Here is an 11,200-nt window from a genome sequence, read left to right as displayed (position 1 = left end):
GACTGTTAACGACAACTTTTCCATCCTACAGGATGATCCCTCCATTGGGGCCCTCTTTTCTGACCGCCCCATCATCTCATATCGGCAATCACCTAATCTGCGCAACCTTCGTGTTCACAGCTCCCTTGACCGCTCTCAGCAACCATCCACACCAGGTACTTTCCCCTGCAACAGAGCTCGCTGTATCGCCTGCAAGTACACATCCAACACCACACTCATTCAAGGCCCCTCAGGACAATTCTGAATCACCCAGATGGCATCTTGTACCTCCAGCAACCTTATTTACTGTATCTCTTGCAGTAAATGCCCAGTTTCTCTCTATATTGGAGAAACAGGAAGGAGACTTGGAGACCGCTTCAGAGAACATGTCAGGGCTGTGAAGATTGAAGATCTCTCCAAAAACCACTGTTTCTCATTTCACCTCTGATGGCCATGACCACTCTAATCTCTACGTCTGTGTTCTCAAAGATGGTTTTCTGAACTGATAAATTAGTAAGACTACTGAAACCAAACTTATCCTGCAGCTAGGATCACACCTTCCCCCTTCTCTAAACGACAGACTACTATTCTACTAAGTTTTTCTCCATTCATTGGAAGTTTCATTTCACACCTCTCAACACCTTTTCTGACTTCACACCTCTTGATTGGCCTCTCTTTCTGTCCCCTGCTCCCGCCTCTCACCCCTCCTCCCTCCCAGCCTTTGTTCTCCCACTACATTACCTTTGCCTACTGCCTTCTCTCTCTCACACCTGAAGAATGCTCCACGGCCGAAACATTGTTTTCTCTCTTCTTTTTTTCAGCATGGAATAAACCTATTACTTGTTCCTTAACAACCGGAAACAATATCTTCGGTCTTTCCAGAGCTGTAAGTAGTCATTCCAAGTTTATTAACTTGTCTCTGTGCTTGTATGTACTCTTCAATAGCCACTAATGTTATTTACAACAGCTATTTTAAAAAAGTAAATTTGCATTCTTTTGGACTTCTTTCTAAAGAATTGGCACATTTGGCAGCGCGGTGGCTCTGTGGCTAAGGATCTGCACCTGTGGCTGGAAGGTTGCTGGTTTACATCCCACGGTCGGCAGAGGAATCCTACTCCATTGGGCTCCTGAACAAGGCCCTTAACCCCAACTGCTCCAGGGGTGCCGTATAAATGGCTGACCCTGCGCTCTGACCCCCAGCTACTCTCCCTGTATGTGTATCTCAAGGAGAGCAAGCTGGGGTATGCAAAATAGGAATTCCTAATGCAAGAAATTGTATATGGTCAAAACAGTGATCATATCTTATTGGCACATGGTAATCTCCAAGGAACAAGTAATAGGTTTATTCCATGCTGAAAAGAGAAGAAGAAAACACAATGTTTTGACCATGGAGACTTCTTCAGTTATGATTTGATTTTTTACAATCATACCCACACAAACTTTGGAATTTTTAAAAATCTTGCAAACACAACCCAGATATGTTGACTTTTAAAAAACAAAAACAATTTGGGGGTATTTTTTTTAAAGAAACACATACTTCTTTTCTAGTTTTTTTTATGTGGCTTTGACTGCCAGAAATCCTCAGTGAAACGGTATGCAGATCCTATGCAGATGCAGGAGCAAGTAGTTATTGAGACAGGTGAACAATCCAGAACGTCAGGTGAGATTGTTAGGTGAAAGGTAGATCGAAATACTTGAAGTACAGAGAGAAGCAAACAATCCAAATCGGAAGGTGAGGTCTAAGGTCCAGAGGCAAAAGGGAGTTCAGAAACCAGTAAGCGAGATTCAGAGTAAACGCGAGGTAGAGCTCTCAAAGAGAAGACTCAATACCGAGTAGCGGGAAGCGGGTTTGGATGGTTAAAAGAGTGCTGCTTGCCGCACAGTAGAGCATGTGCTGGTGGATTAACACATGTTATTATTAACCCGCTGCTGGTACTGGTTAGTTCTTTTGTGAGTTGATCTCCCCGGGTTGGTGGTCGTGACATTGACAGAATGCTGTTTTGTGATTGATGCTATATCAAAATATAGGGTCCCTCAAAAATTAAACACAGAAATAAAAACATTTAATGGACTTGTACATCTGTTGGGTATTGAATTTCAATTATGTTTCCACTTCATTCAGATGTGTTCCCTATTTTTCAGATTGTTGGCAATGCCACATGTTAAAGGAGGACAGAGAAGTAGGAGGCCAGAGCTGTGGTCAAGGGCTGGTGGAGTAGGGAGTGAGATCAAAGAATTTCTGAAGTTTTCTAAGATAGAAAAAAAAATTAGGTGGCATGACAATATGTGGTCAACACTGTCAAACAGAGTCCTTGGAGAGGATTGCTCCAGCAACAAGAAATGGTTATCAGTGATTTGGCATGAAGATAGAAAAAAAGTAAGAATCCAAGTGCTTAGGGCGCAGAAGGAGGTGAGTATTGGTAAGGATTCACAACCAGATGACAGTACACAATCTATAGTCCATATTTCAAGTCAAAGTGAGGGACATAGTTTGGAAGGCAACACAGAGCTCAGAAGTTCATCAGGAGATACAGAAGATGCATGGGCTGCACACGGCAGCACAGACAGTGGTGACATGTTTGAAGGAGAAAAAATCTGTGTAGAATCAGAAAAAAAGCCTGAAGAGCACAGTGAATATTCCCAGGGGGAAAGCGTACCTGGGACATCACCTCAGGATAAAAAGGGATTAAGAAAGATTATGTCTGTGCCTAAAACTTTCCAAGTATGTCTGAAGGCTGAACAATGGAGAATAATACCACCTTTAAAAGGTACATCTAAACTAAGATGATCATGGACCCATATCTTATATAGAGAGTTCAGGAAGATAAATCCTTGCTGCCCAATAGCCTTCAAATACCAATACATCAGGAAAGAGAACAGTAGAAAAAAAAACTTTTTTATAATTATAGCAGTCTGTACTTTCAGTTCCTACCTTCAGTACCTTCAGTTCAGTACTTTCAGTTCCTGTAGTGTAAAATACACAATGACAACAAGACACAAACCAATGGGCAATGATGACATCACAATTGATGTTGTACGAGTAGGGCAAATACAACACAGTGAAAGGGAAACACAATTTCGACAGGCACGTCAGCCTTATCGTTGAAAGATTGCCCGTGCCCTCACAAAAGGAATCAGCAATGTGTACTAGAGGCAGCTGAACAGAACTCCGCTTGCTGAAATTGCAGCAGCCAATTTATCTAGGGCTCACAAGCAAGTATTAAACTTGCTCGGCAAGTTCGGCATTTCATTTATTCTGCGGAAACATCGTATCGGAATGAACTGCCCGAGATAAAAGAGTAATTGCGGCTTCAGGTTGTTTTTACAGAGCATTGCGTTGTTCTGTTCATGCTGACTACATGCTTAAAAGTAGTCATTTACTGCAAGCGTTGCTTTTCCAGGTTTTTCTGAAATTCCTCGCATGTGAGCCAGCACTAAAATATTTCATTCCCGTCGCTGAATACATCGTGGAAACGGTATTTGCAACAGAATGCTGTCACACATGAAACCTCTTTGTTATTCGGTTCTGAAGTTTGAAAATGAAAATAAAACGGGGGTCACTTCATAGGCTTGAAAGAAGTCCAAGCAGCATAAAAACCCATGAATTCTCACAAATTGCATTGTGCAATACTAATCACTGGCGACAGTTATGTTCTCTGGCTATTGAGACTCCCACATTGCAAGTTTTTTTTGAAGACTTTGAAACAGGAATGGGTGGGGTTTGAAACCACAATCTTCAGTTTAGGAATCCAACGCCTTACCATCTGGCCACTGCAACTTTGAGTAAACATGGGAATAATGTTGTTCAAATTATTTTTTTTCTGAATCTGGTTTACATCGCCTGGAGGTAGCAACAACAATAAAAGGGATACTTAACAAGGAGATACGCTGTAGCAGTGTGACTCCAACAGATGCTCCTGAAGCGGCTGGAGGTTTAAGCCAGCTCCTTAGAGCGCTCGGCCGCGTTACTATCAACAGCGGCTCTTCAGCTCTTGTTGTTTGACCTAGTGGTTTTATAAGGCGTGGAAACGACCGCAACTTCGTTTTCTGAGATGCTTTCTCTCACGTGGTAAAATCTCAACCTCTTTGACATCTCTGGCTATAGTTTTTCTGTAGAGCACATCTGCTTATAGTGCCCTTGAAGGCATTTTATTTTTACAGGAAGACGCATTCCATAACAATCTCCCCTGTTTTAGAAATGCTTCATAAGGCGTGTTTGATTCAATGGACAAACAGTATACTAATTGTACAATGCAGATCTATGCGGCATTCGTATTGGATTTGAGTGGGATTCTGAAATACTTCTTGAAAAGGTATTCAGATTTTCTTGAACCTATAATAAAAACACAGACCTGAAACTCCCTAGCTTCCAATCTCTGATGTTGCTGTCCTTAAACTCGGACGTGATGTTCTGCAGACGTGCAGTGTCCCTTTACTGTCGTTGTTTTCAAAACGACCTCCGTTGTCGGGCGCAGTTAATGTGGAACTGGCCTGACTGCACAGGAAAGTACAGAATGATAAAATGTTTCTACGGCTCAAAATGTCCCTTTAGACCCTCGTCATGTCTCTTTGAGGAACAGGTAGGTAGAGAGGTTTAACAGATGCACATGATGTTTCACACGGGGTGTTACCTGTTGTAGTGTTTCAAAAGATGTGTTAGCGGACCACAGATTATCTTGAAAAGATTTGGGTTTGCACTGGCTGGGATTCAAACCTGACTCAATTATTTGGAAGGCGCCTGTACTACCAACGCACTTCTGAGAAGCACCTGCAAATTATCACAATCCTCTCTCTCACCTACAAAGTTATGGAGACACAGACGTCCAATGAAAGCTCAAGGCTCCACTCAAGGCTTTATTCACTCAAGCCTCCACTCTTTTGTTGTGATGTCATTTTAATTAATATTAGCTTTGATAAGGTGTCATTTTTGCCTCTTAAAGGTAAAGTCTGCTCCTTTCTTCCTGGTATAGAAAGAACGTGTTCCATCTTTGTTTAAAAACACCACTAAAAGTAAATTATTCAGCTCTACCGCCTGTGTGCATTGACAAGACATCTCAAAAGGACATATTAAATAAGAACACGATCCTTTCTGTTACCATTCCTGTGGTTGGGGCGTCGTTTCACCCTTTTACGTTAAATCATCAGCACTGCTGTTTTTCTATGCATAGTTTAATCAAGAGCACTTAAAAGATGCAAAAAGCTTTCAAATAAAATAGAATTGAAAGACAGTCGAGTAAGGAAGTAGAAAAAAAGCACTCCCCCATCTGGGAATCAACCACCGTCGCCCATGTAACTGGATGCAAAAATAACAGATTAATTTGTGCCCAGTCTCTTGAAGCTTCGATGCGATTATTTTTCCTTCCTTATTTTTTAATTCCTATGAATTTACTCTGTAGTAGAAGAAACGCGAAAGTGGGAAACTGCAGGCATTCTTCATGAGTGGTGTGATCAGTGAGCATTTGCACATCTCTAAGTCTGTTCCATAACCTTTTTCATCGGGGATGTAGCTCAGTGGTAGAGCGCATGCTTTGCATGTATGAGGTCCCGGGTTCAATCCCTGGCATCTCCGGGTGCTTTATATTACAGTACTCACATCGCAATCTTCTGTTGAGTGAGAACTCTTTGCTTGTGTTCAGAGAGAGGCAGGTTTACACAATTAAATGCAGGCACACTCAACGTGTTGCAGAGTTGCGCTGCTGTTTTAAATGTACCTCTTTTAGTTCTGTTAAATCCTAAATTATTTGAACTAATAATATACTATAATAATATACAGTAAATATACTGATCCACATAAGAAGCGCTTTCGGTTTCTGATCATTTTTATTGAGCGCTGCTCTAAACTTTACATTTGCTCGGGCTAGTTTTCCCCATGAAAAAAAGACATATCCCTAACATAGAATATGGGAATATGGAATATAGAATATGGAGATCATCTCCAGCTTTGAGCTCAACTACAACAAGAAGTCATGCTAAATGAAGTATAGTAAGTAGACATCGCCAGACAACAGAACGAGAGAGTAGAAGGCAGGAATATATCTGTGTAGTTAATAAAATAGTTAAAACAATATAAAAACGTCTCTTTATTAAGACACACAACATGGCGACGAGAGATGAATGCTTGACGGACTCAAAGCGAGCAGAACACTGCAGATTTTAGTTCTCTTGCTGGTAGAAACGAACTTTTGAATTTTCGGACTTTTCGTTTAGCTTGCGCCATGGAAGATATGGCAGCCGCACCAAGAAGCTTTGCTTATGCCCAGCTTTTTCCACCGCCTCTACTGAACCTCGGAGCTCCGGATTTGTATACGGAATACAAGATATGGAGTCGTACAGATTTTTTTTTTAAATAGCCAGTGGATCTACAGAAGCTTAGGATGCCGTGAGACGTGCTACATTACTGCACTGTATCGGGGCTCCAGTGCAGCGGATTTTCGCCAACCTCCCTGTAGAAAAAGGTACATATGAACAGACTGTAGCTGCCTTAGACGCTTACTTTACACCGCGGAGAAATGTGGTTTTGGAACGGCATAAATTTAGGCAGAGAACTCAGTCTCAGGACGAATCTGTTGATGTTTTTGTGACTGTACTAAGAGAACTGGCTAAATCGTGTGACTTTGGAGTATTGGAAACTGACATGTTAAGAGATCAACTTGTGGAAAAATGTGCACATAAGAGACTATAAATTGCTGCAGGAGGAAGGGCTGACTTTAGAAATTGCTCTTACAGTCGCTAGAATTCATGAAGCAGCTCAAGCAGAATCAAGAATGCTTTCTGACCACAGTGACAAAGTGACACTGAACGGGGCGCTCGCTCATACTTTACAAACAAAAGCCGAGCAGCAGGGCGCAGTCATGCTAGAGAAATAGAAGAACAGGGGACGGCTGACATTACATGTTACAGGTGCGGACTAACAACGCACAAAGCAGATGAATGCGGAGCGTGAACAGCAAAATGTCTACACTGTAAGAAAACAGGACATTATGCACGAGTGTGTAGAAAGAAAGACGCTTCTCATCAGGAAAATAAATTTAATACAAATAAGGAAGGGACAAAACTGCGAGCAGTTCAAGAACCTTCTTCAGACACAGATGAATTTGTTAATTCCACTGACCCTGAAGGTAAAGAAACTGTTCAAATAAATGGCCAAGAGATAAAAATGGTGATAGATACAGGAAGTCAAATAAACTTCATTGGAGTAGAACTTTTCAAGAAAGTGTTTGCACACAGAACTAAACCTCAGCAGACTAAGAAGAAAAATTATGCCTATGCACATATGAGTCCACTTAAGTGTGTTGGCTACTTCGAGGCACAGCTGAAATGGCAGAAAAATGTAATAAAGGACAAAGTCTTTGTAGTTGAAGGAAATATAGAAGTGTTGTTGAGAAGAAAAGCATGTTTTGATCTGAAGATTCTGAATGTAGGAGACACTGTCAATGCGGTTGACCAGTCTTCAGAGAGGTTTAAGCGGTTAGCACAGGAATATGAGTCACTCTTTAAAGGCTTAGGACAGATCAAGGGGTTACAGTCACAAGGTTACAGTAGATGAGAAAGTTTCACCAGTAGCTCAAAGTCTGAGACAAATACCCTATCCAATGATAGAAGCTGTTAATCAAGAGTTAGATAAAATGTTGGATGATGGAATTATTAAAGACGTGAATGAAGGTGCAGAATGGATCTCAAATATTCTGATAATACCTAAAAAAGACACCAAGGAAGTGAGACTGTTTGTGGATCTGCGAGAAGTGAATAAAGCAGTTATCAGAGAGAGACATCCAGTACCAATGGTTGGCAGCATATTGCAAGCAGTGCAAGGAGCCAAAGTTTTTGCAAAGTTAGATGTTCGAAAAGGATTCTGGCAAGTTAAGTTGGCCCTGGGATCAAGACACCTTACTACCTTCACCACACACAGGGGTTGTTACCATTTCAGAGTAGTTGCTTTTGGCTTGTCTAGTGCCCCAGAGGCCTATCAGAAGGCTATGGACTCAATGTTGTGTGAAATGCCAGGTGTTTTATGGTATATGTATGATGTTGTAGTAAATGCGGAAAATGAAGAACAACTAGAACAGAGGCTCAGGCAAGTATTCCAAAGATTCCAAGACAGAGGCTTAACTTTAAATAAAGATAAGTGTATATTTGGCCTGAAAGAGATCGAGATACTGGGACATTTGGTCACTGCAGAAGGAATAAAACCAGACCCGAAAAAGGTGGCAGCTGTTTGCAGTGCACCGAGACCTGAGAATGTTGCGCTTCTGCACTTGTTCTTAGGCACTTGTGGATTTTTGATTAAATTAATTCCTAATTATGCAGATATATCAGAACCCCTTAGAAAACTAACGAGGAAAGGACAGAAGTGGGAATGGACATCGGAAACTGAGAAAGCCTTTGCCGAGTTGAAAAGAGCACTTGTAACTGAACCGTGTCTGGCATACTTCAAACTAGATGCGCCACCAGTAGTGATCAGTGACGCGAGTCCTGTAGGACTTGGAGCAGTATTGCTACAAAGACCAGAAGAAGCCAGTGGCATATGCAAGTCGCTCACTTACCCCAACAGAAAGGCATTACTCGCAAATAGAGCATGAAGCCTTGGGTTGTGTTTGGGCAGTGGAACATTTTAGGACATATTTATGGGGAGGCAAGTTCACACTTCAAACAGATCATAAACCCCTCATTTACATGTTCAATCCCAAAAAGGCAACATTGTTACCACCCAGGATACAAAGACTTGGATTGAGATTACGGCCATATGATTACAAAATTGAACACATAGTAGGGAAAACCAGTGTCGCAGACTCATTGTCACGTCTTCCTTTACCAGACACAGAAGACACTGGTTATGTAGACACCTATGTTGATAGAGTGCTTTCAATCAGCACTTATGAACTGCATGCACTGACATTTGAGGAACTTAAGCAAGCCACAAACGAAGATGACACATTGAAATTGTTGATGTCCATATTGGAAAAAGGACAATGGCCTAATCCAATTCCAGAAGAACTTCAGCCATACCACTGGTGTAGGTTGGAGTTATCTACATATGATGGACTGCTTTTAAGAGGACAGAGGATTGTGTTACAGAAAACAAAAATCAGACAAGCATTGAAAATAGCACATGAGACACATCAGGGTGTGGTTCGTACAAAACAGTACCTGAGAAGGAAATTTTACTGGCCCAACATGGACAGTGATGTTGAAAGACTAGTCAGGAATTGTTCCACTTGTGTGTTGAATCAGCCATTGTAGGAGGATCAACCTCTCCAACCACTTGAATTACCACCAAGGCCTTGGACAAAATTGGGCATTGATCTGGTAGGTCCCATTCAGAATGAATACATATTGATTCTCACAGACTATTATACCTCTTACCCTGAGGTGGTAGTTGTATCAGACATATCTTCAGCCACAGTTATTAGAGAGCTGATGAACATCTTTGCATGATTTGGTTATCCAATAGAGGTAGTAACAGATAATGGCAGGCAATTCATAGGACAGTTGTTTGAATAATTTCTGACTAACTGTGGAATTAAACACATCCGTGCATCACCTTACTATCCGAGCAGTAATGGCAAAATTTAAAGATTTAAATTTTGCCATTATCACAGATACCTGAAAAAGGCCTTGAGAGCAGCTGCGACAGAAGGAAAAAAAATGGAGAGAGGAACTCCCTAAGATTTTGCTGGCTTATTCATCAACACCTCACAGGGCATCTGGAGAAACCCCAGCTAATCGTATCTTTGGACGTGATATCCGGACTAAACTACCAAACGTGGAAAAGAAAGAAGAAGAGCCAAGGGACATTCAAAAGACAAAAGATTTCCATAGACATCATGAGGAGTACGCACACAAAATGAAATTATATGCAGACGAGACACATCGATCAAAGGGATCACAACTTCAAGGTCGGTGATGTAGGGTTTGTAGCTGGCCTAGACAATGGTAAATTGGATGCCAAGTTCAAAGACACTCGCTATATGTTATTGAGAAACAGCTCTTGTAAGTCTTTTGAGTTAGTGAATGTGGAAGATGGCTAAAAAATAATGAGAAATGTAAAACATCTTCGACACGCTCCTCCATTGGACCATGATTTTGAATCTGCAGAAACAGAAAATGCTGAGAATACTGGACTTTCTGATGTGCAGGAAGTGCCGAGTTCCCAGACAGTGGAGAGTACATCCATAGGAGAGCCAGTAACTTTGCCCAGAAGTGAAGTAACAACCAGAAGTGGCAGGGTTATCAGGAAACTGGCTCATTTCAGAGACATTTAAAAATATAAGACTTGCACAGCTCTCCAAATGTTAAATTGCCCTATTTTGTTTGTGTTATCTATGTACAGTAGATGTTGCTTAGACTGCTAGAAATGAGGTGATATTTAGAAATGACTTAAGTAGAAATTGAACTAAAATTTGAGTTGGAACGCATAGAAATAGTTGAAAAATAAAGTTGTAGGTGTTGAATAGAAATGGAAGGTTTTACATACATTTTGTTGTAATAGTTAATAACCGTTTACTGCTTGTTGATATAGAATTGTTACAATTGTATGGTAAAGTTATGGACTTTAAAAATAACAAAGGAAGGGATGTAGTTTAGTGAGTAGACATTGCGAGACAACAGAACGAGAGAGTAGAAGGCGGGAATATATGGTGTAAGGGCGTGATCTGTGTAGTTAATGAAATAGTTAAAATAATATAAGAACGGCTCTTTATTAAGATACACAACAGAGATATTTCAAACTTGATGGGAAATTAATTTTTTGACACAGAATCAGATTGAAATAACACAGACGACCGGGATATGTAATATCACTTTAAATCTCTGAAAGTCACAATCAGTTTGACACAAAGTACACAAGGAGTCTTGTCTGCACTAGAGTTCAACGAACAGTCAGGCAGGCTCATAGTTCCTATTAGCTGTAGACCTCCACTAATTAAGACTGTAGACCTGAGGAGTTACTCTGCACCATTGAGTAAGATAAATGTTTAAGGGCTTTTTCTGGTTTTGAGTCTCTGTAAGAGGCGAAGCAGACTTGGCTCTTGAATGCAGGAGAGAAATCCAGAGGATTCCTACCCACCCCCCCATGCAGGAAGGCCAATGTGCAGGGTGTGAATCCACACTCTGTAGGGGAATGTTGGGCTCTGTGGACACTGTGGACAGAGAGTCAGCACCAGGAATGGCTACTGGTGGATATTTCTTCATTACTGAAAACTCTGCCAGATGCTGTAGCACC

At 41.2% G+C, this 11,200-nt stretch overlaps 1 non-coding gene across 1 annotated transcript; it reads left to right on the top strand.

Annotated features, from left to right (window-relative positions):
• Positions 1 to 5,476: 5,476 nt before the first annotated feature.
• trnaa-ugc (transfer RNA alanine (anticodon UGC)) lies at positions 5,477 to 5,548 on the top strand. The gene has a single exon. It is a non-coding gene; the product is annotated as a tRNA-Ala (tRNA).
• The last annotated feature ends 5,652 nt before the right edge of the window (positions 5,549 to 11,200 follow it).

The sequence above is a fragment of the Lepisosteus oculatus genome, chromosome 14 (genome assembly GCF_040954835.1).
Source record: "Lepisosteus oculatus isolate fLepOcu1 chromosome 14, fLepOcu1.hap2, whole genome shotgun sequence".
Lineage (NCBI taxonomy): Eukaryota > Metazoa > Chordata > Actinopteri > Semionotiformes > Lepisosteidae > Lepisosteus > Lepisosteus oculatus.
Note: the sequence above shows the minus strand (reverse complement) of the source record. Positions and strands in the feature narration are given on the sequence as shown.